Source organism: Coregonus lavaretus (genome assembly GCF_964263955.1).
Source record: "Coregonus lavaretus genome assembly, chromosome: 11".
NCBI lineage: Eukaryota > Metazoa > Chordata > Actinopteri > Salmoniformes > Salmonidae > Coregonus > Coregonus lavaretus.
This window is the reverse complement of record NC_139998.1, coordinates 25,791,310-25,798,528: the sequence shown is the minus strand read 5'-3', so window position 1 is coordinate 25,798,528 and position 7,219 is coordinate 25,791,310. Positions and strand designations below refer to the sequence as shown.

The 7,219-nt window shown below is 43.6% G+C and overlaps 2 long non-coding RNA genes across 2 annotated transcripts; both read right to left on the bottom strand.

Annotated features, from left to right (window-relative positions):
• Window positions 1-4,760: 4,760 nt before the first annotated feature.
• On the bottom strand, window positions 4,761-6,202 carry LOC311137156. Its single transcript, XR_014613920.1, has 3 exons — window positions 6,103-6,202; window positions 5,115-5,214; window positions 4,761-4,981 (listed from the first exon to the last, which is right to left on the bottom strand). It is a non-coding gene; the product is annotated as an uncharacterized lncRNA (long non-coding RNA).
• A 318-nt stretch (window positions 6,203-6,520) lies between these two features.
• Window positions 6,521-6,928, bottom strand: LOC311137107. Its single transcript, XR_014613914.1, has 3 exons — window positions 6,853-6,928; window positions 6,678-6,767; window positions 6,521-6,592 (listed from the first exon to the last, which is right to left on the bottom strand). It is a non-coding gene; the product is annotated as an uncharacterized lncRNA (long non-coding RNA).
• Between the last annotated feature and the right edge of the window lie 291 nt (window positions 6,929-7,219).

Genomic DNA, 7,219 nt, shown 5'->3' with positions numbered 1-7,219 from the left:
CACACACAGGAGTCGGCCGGCAAGCTCTTGTCAGGCGCTGCCACTTGGCAGGGACTGGCACTGATCTAGCATGGTGGCACAGCGATATGACAGACCTGCCACATAGATGAAACCTTCAGATGCCAGGCAGGGAGAGACGCTCGACTGCACACACAACACACACACAAGACCGCACAAAGTCAAAAAGAGCAGTCAGTCAGACATCATGCAGCCCGAACCTGTCCGCACAGATCTAGTCTATGTGGCTCTTCACAGAGAGAGAGAGAGAGAGAGAGAGAGAGAGAGAGAGAGAGAGAGAGAGAGAGAGAGAGAGAGAGAGAGAGAGAGAGAGAGAGAGAGAGAGAGAGAGAGAGAGAGAGAGAGGAGAGAGAGAGAGAGAGAGAGAGAGAGAGAGAGAGAGAGAGAGAGAGAGAGAGAGAGAGAAGAGAGAGAGAGAGAGAGAGAGAGAGAGAGAGAGAGAGAGAGAGAGAGAGAGAGAGAGAGAGAGAGAGAGAGAGAGAGAGAGAGAGAGAGGAGAGAGAGAGAGAGAGAGAGAGAGGAGAGAGAGAAAACAACAACCTGCTTTTGAATTTGAATGACTTGAAATGATCAGAGCATTACTCACCACATAATGCAATCCCACAGTTACTCATGAAATGTTCAGAAATTCAGTTAATGCACTATATAATCAAAGTTCAGATACAGCGAACGTGGATCCATCCCTTATCCTACTCGTCCAAGGCCCTTGTCTAACTGTGACTACCTGTCCCAGGCTAATTTACATTTACATTTACATTTTAGTCATTTAGCAGACGCTCTTATCCAGAGCGACTTACAGGAGCAATTAGGGTTAAGTGCCTTGCTCAAGGGCACATTTACGTCATTTAGGCAGACGCTCTTATCCAGAGCGACTTACAAATTGGTGCATTCACCCTATAGCCAGTGGATAACCACTTTACAAATTTGTATTTTTTTTTTTTTTGGGGGGGGGGGGGGTAGAAGGATTACTTTATCCTATCCCAGGTATTCCTTAAAGAGGTGGGTTTCAAATGTCTCCGGAAGGTGGTGAGTGACTCCGCTGTCCTGGCGTCGTGAGGGAGCTCTTGTTCCACCATTGGGGTGCCAGAGCAGCGAACAGTTTTGACTGGGCTGAGCGGGACTATGCTTCCGCAGAGGAAGGGGAGCCAGCAGGCCAGAGGTGGATGAACGCAATGCCCTCGTCTGGGTGTAGGGACTGATCAGAGCCTGAAGGTACGGAGGTGCCGTTCCCCTCACTGCTCCATAGGCAAGCACCATGGTCTTGTAACGGATGCGAGCTTCAACTGGAAGCCAGTGGAGTGTGCAGAGGAGGGGGGTGACGTGAGAGAACTTGGGAAGGTTGAACACCAGACGGGCTGCGGCATTCTGGATGAGTTGTAGGGGTTTAATGGCACAGGCAGGGAGGCCAGCCAACAGCGAGTTGCAGTAATCCAGACGGGAGATGACAAGTGCCTGGATTAGGACCTGTGCCGCTTCCTGTGTAAGGCAGGGTCGTACTCTCGAATGTTGTAGAGCATGAACCTGCAGGATCGGGTCACCGCCTTGATGTTAGCGGAGAACGACAGGGTGTTGTCCAGGTCACGCCAAGGCTCTTCGCACTCTGGGAGGAGGACACAATGGAGTTGTCAACCGTGATGGCGAGATCATGGAACGGGCAGTCCTTCCCCGGGAGGAAGAGCAGCTCCGTCTTGCCAGGGTTCAGCTTGAGGTGGTGATCCGTCATCCATACTGATATGTCTGCCAGACATGCAGAGATGCGATTCGCCACCTGGTTATCAGAAGGGGGAAAGGAGAAGATTAGTTGTGTATCGTCAGCGTAGCAATGATAGGAGAGGCCATGTGAGGATATGACAGAGCCAAGTGACTTGGTGTATAGGGAGAATAGGAGAGGGCCTAGAACTGAGCCCTGGGGGACACCAGTGGTGAGAGCACGTGGTGCGGAGACAGCTTCTCGCCACGCCACTTGGTAGGAGCGACCGGTCAGGTAGGACGCAATCCAGGAGTGAGCCGCGCCGGAGATGCCCAGCTCGGAGAGGGTGGAGAGGAGGATCTGATGGTTCACAGTATCAAAGGCAGCAGACAGGTCTAGAAGGACAGACACAGTTGACAGCTCAGTGTGTGTGTGTGTGAGGTCTAATTAGGAGGAAGTCTGATGACCTCTTGACGTTCTGTCACTGGTGGAGCAGGTCCTAATGTTCTAGAGGGAAACTTAGCTGAATGTTCATCTAATTACAGGTGTGTTAAATATGTTTTATTAAATGTAAACTACTGTCAAAAGCCAATGTAGAGTTGCAGCAGATTTCCTTAGATTGACTTTGTTGAAAGGCACAGCAAACGAAACTGACATGGATCAATAATTGACCTTCCACTGGCATTAAACAAAACATGTGTGTCCATGTATGCTGATGATTCAACCATATGCGCATCAGCAACCACAGCTAATGAAGTCACTGAAACCCTTAACAAAGAGTTGCAGTCTGTTTTGGAATGGGTGGCCACTAATAAACTGGTCCTGAACATCTCTAAAACTAAGAGCATTGTATTTGGTACAAATCCTTCCCTAAGTTCTAGACCTCAGCTGAATCTGGTAGTGAATGGTGTGCCTGTTGAACAAGTTGAGGAGACTAAATTACTAGTGTTACCTTATGGTCAAAACATATAGATTCAATGGTTGTAAAGATGGGGAGAGGTATGTCCATAATAAAGAGGGTTCTGCAGGCTCTAGTTTAGTCTAATCTTGATTATTGTCCAGTCGTGTGGTCCAGTGCTGCAAGGAAAGACCTAGTTAAGCTGCAGCTGGTCCAAAATAGAGCGGCACGTCTTGCTCTTCATTGTAATCAGAGGGCTGATATAAATACTATGCATGCCAGTCTCTCTTGGCTAAGAGTTGAGGAGAGACTGACTGCATCACTTCTTCTTTTTATAAAAAAACATTAATGAGTTGAAAATCCCAAATTGTTTGCATAGTCAACACACAGCTCTGACATACACACTTACCCCACCAGACATGCCACCAGGGGTCTTTTCACAGTCCCCAAATCCAGAACAAATTCAAGAAAGCGTACAGTATTATATAGAGCCATTATTGCATGGAACTCCGTTCCATCTCATATTGCTCAAATAAACAGCAAACCTGGTTTCAAAAAACAGATAAAGTAAAGTGTTTTGTCGTTGTGTTTATTCGTTATAATAAACATGTATGCATATCACGCTGCGCCTTGGTCCGTCCCGTCCTTCAACGAACGTGACAATTACCTCAATATCTCTATCTACATAACATAAGCTCTATATCTCTATCTACATAAAATTACCTCAATATCTCTATCTACATAATATTACCTCTATATCTATGTGTCTACATAATATTAGCTCCATATCTCTTTCCACACAAAGGGGATATATCTTATCAGCCATCTGGACTGTGCTTTTACAAGATGATCAATTCCAATAAAAGGAGATGAGATGAGTGCTTTATGTATTTGACAAATAGAAAATTGGCCTGACGTAGCCCCTGACCCTAAAATGACACGTTGCAGGAGGATAATCTCTTTACAATGATTGGAGCGTTCAATTAACCAGATGAAATTATGAGAAACATGGTGCAGATGAGGAGAGGCAGCTACGAACACTCTCTCTGTCTCTCTGTCTCTCTGTCTCTCTCTGTCTCTCCCTCTCTGTCTCTGTCTCTGTCTCTCTGTCTCTCTGTCTCTCTGTCTCTCTCTCTCTCTCTCTCTCTCTCTCTGTCTCTCTCTCTCTAGCGCTTGTTCACTACCTCTTTCTCTTTCTCCCTCTCTCTTTCTCGCTCTGTCACTGTGTCCACACCCCCTTTCAAAATATTATATGACTCTCTATAGCAGAGATCAGAGCCTACAGTTTCCTCTACCACCTCTGGGTATCATAGCCACTAGTACATAATCAAAACTCAGGGGCCATATCCCCAGGCCAAGAACACACGCACGCACACACGCACACACTCACTCACACATACACACACAAACACACACACAAACAAATAAACACACTCACAGGGCTGATCCGTAAACCCTGTAGTGCCAGCTGTGAGTCATGGCAGCCTGTTGACATTCTGTAACTGTGATATATGCCAGCGGATGAATGTGTAATTAGGCCTTGGCAGAGACTCCACAGTTACTTAGCTCCACACTTCATTATCTGTCCACACCCCCGGTCGCTTCTAACACTACAGCCACACTTATGATTTAAGCTAATGTAGGAACAGAACGGGAGAAACCTTCTCTTCTTCTCTGTTTCCTCTACTGAGGGTCATTCTCCTTCTGTAAGGGATTTGCTGGTTGTTTTATAATGTTTTGATTCAAAGAGTTTAGACTTGTAAGAAAGCATTGCATGTGATACCGTGGAATGATTCAGATGTGCACAGGTGTGTATTCTTCTTTTATTTGGAAACCTGGAAACAAATGGAGGAGTCACATCCATACTTTTAGTAAAGATATAAAAAGACTCAAATGAAAACAAAACAAAGTAAAAGTACATATGTTTGGGTTATGATAGGGTAATAGCAGTTGTACTAAGCTAATAAGGCATTGAGTTATATATTTATATATATATATATATATAAATATATGTATATATATATATATATATATATATATATATATATATATATTATGTATGTATATATTTAAACAATGGGGAAATATAATTAATTGAAATTATAATTGAAATGATAATCTAATAGTTTTATGCAATAGTCCAAGCAGAGTTGTAAATAAAAGCATATACAGTATATTACTTAATGGTTCATATAATCTAGAAAATAAATATATATGCAGTTTGAGTTATGGATAAGCCACTTTCTCACAGATCCCTAACTTCAGTTGATCACATGGTGCATCATTCCAGTTCTGCTCTGGGTTAGAATAAATTAAGCGTCTCTCAGCACAGTCCTCCACTGCCATAATTGTTAGGCTCTCCACTCTTCCAGTACCTGTAACCAATCAAGACCCAGCCCTCAGTTTACAAACACAAAGTATATGGACGTATAAAGAAATTGAGGCCTGTGGCTTTAAATGAAATGAAATACAGTTATTATGGGACATCAGAATATTTAAATGTCTTACTGTATGGTCAGTGGTGTTCCATCCACCCATTCCATGACCCCTCTGTCTCTCTGTCAGTCAGACCAATCCAGAACATCCCATTGAATCCATTGATAAAATTCTAAAGTATTGGCACAGACATTTAATGTCAACAAAACTCACTGAATCCTTCATCAATTTCTACCTGCAGCAACCCTAGTGGCCAGTTGTTTGGTTGGTTTTCTGGGGTTTTCTTTCATCAATATTTCCAGCATTATCCACTAGGGGTTGCTGCAGGTAGAAAATCCTAGGGAATGTTATTTTAAATGACACAAGCTTGAGTGTTTGTGTGGGGGATCACCTAATCCTAAACCTTTAAAAGTCACTAGACATGGGTTTGAGTCCTGGTTGGGCTACCTCTGAAATCGCTACAACTACTTCCATGGTTGGTTTCATTGACTCTCCTGTTAAACTGCCCCTAGTTCGTTGGAGAGGAGCAGCTTGAGCAAAGTGAGGTGTAGAATCACTGATCTAGAAATATTATTCCGTGCCAAATAATAGGCTTTGTGCAATAAAAAGTGTAGAGCTAGGCCTTCCCAGGCTTAGGGGTCCCCCACCAAACAGTCACGAACGACCAGACATTGATTGATTGATTGGAGACAGCTTGTGCCAATTAAAGAACATTTCCTAGGATTTTCTACCTGCAGCAACATAGTGGATAATACTAGAAATAAGTCAAAGAAACCCCCAGAAAAACCAACCAAAACTACTGTCCCAACCAATAACAACAACACCACCATTTCGACTGCTGCTACTACTACTATCCATTTACCCCTTTCCCCTCCCTCTTTCTTCTCCCTCCTCTTTTCCCCTCTTCTCTTCTCTCCTTTCCCCTTTCTCCAACCTCAATATCTCTCTCTCTCTCTCTCTCTCTCTCTCTCTCTCTCTCTCTCTCTCTCTCTCTCTCTCTCTCTCTCTTTTCTCTCTCTCTCTCTCTCTCTCTCTCTCTCTCTCTCTCTCTCTCTCTCACCTGTTCCTCTTTGCTATTTATGATCACCAGGTTTGCTCCTCTACTTAGACAGTCCTGTTTGCTCTGCTCCCAGGTTTTCATCTCAGTGGAGAAGAGGTAAAAATGGCCAATCCAAAATGACTCCATCCCTTTTTTAAATGTTGCTCTGTTGAAGAGCAAAGGAGAACACGTGAAAGCAGCAGCTTTATACTCATATACCCATGGACCCAATAACACTAACAATGACAATAATAATTACGAAACATCAAGATGGTTATGGTGGGTGTGATTGAATTCCAGCCAGTCAAAATGGTGTAGTCAGATAAGGATAACTCACTCACCCATAAACGAGAATTTATTTAGAAGGTTATCTCTCTCCCCCTGTAGCTTGTCTCTCTCCCCCTGTAGCTGGTCTCTCTCTGTCTGTAGCTGGTCTTTCTCGTCTGTAGCTGGTCTGTCTCTCTCAATAACTTAGTCTGCTCTTCCTCAAAGTTACCTGCCACTCTGTTGTCTGCAAAGAAACATAAAAAGCAATGACCAAAATACTCACACTAAAACAACCTGACTATCAATGATATAAAACTGGGTAAACTCACAGTGGACACAAAGGCCTATGATCCCAGCCAGTAGAAGAACACACAGCAGCCCCAGACACACTACAGCACCTCTGAGGAGGTTACTCTTAGCTGAGGATCAAAAACATGATTTACAGCTTACTGTGATACAGCTTAGCAGGTTGTGAAAGATGTGTGTGCTGTATTTTTATCTTACCAAATTGTTGCCTTCCTGCCACATTGTCAGCATTAACATTAGCATAAATATTCTCCATAGCATCAGTACTTTTCAGTTCATCCCTCTCAGTTGGTAAAGGTTATACTGTATCTGTCCCTTCACCTTCCTCTTTTTTGACTGACATTCCTGGATATCGGTCAACTGGGGCGATACATATTTCAACATTTTCAAGAAAAGAGAACCAAAGCTAAACCAACGTTTATTCAGCAGAGTTGCAGAACCTCTAAGATTATATTGAGACAGGCATGTTTTTTAACTGAATTCTCTGTGATTCGAGTGGTGAGTTCCAGAAGTAGCTAGCTAGTTATACTAATGTTAGCTAACCAAAATAATGTTTACAATGCCA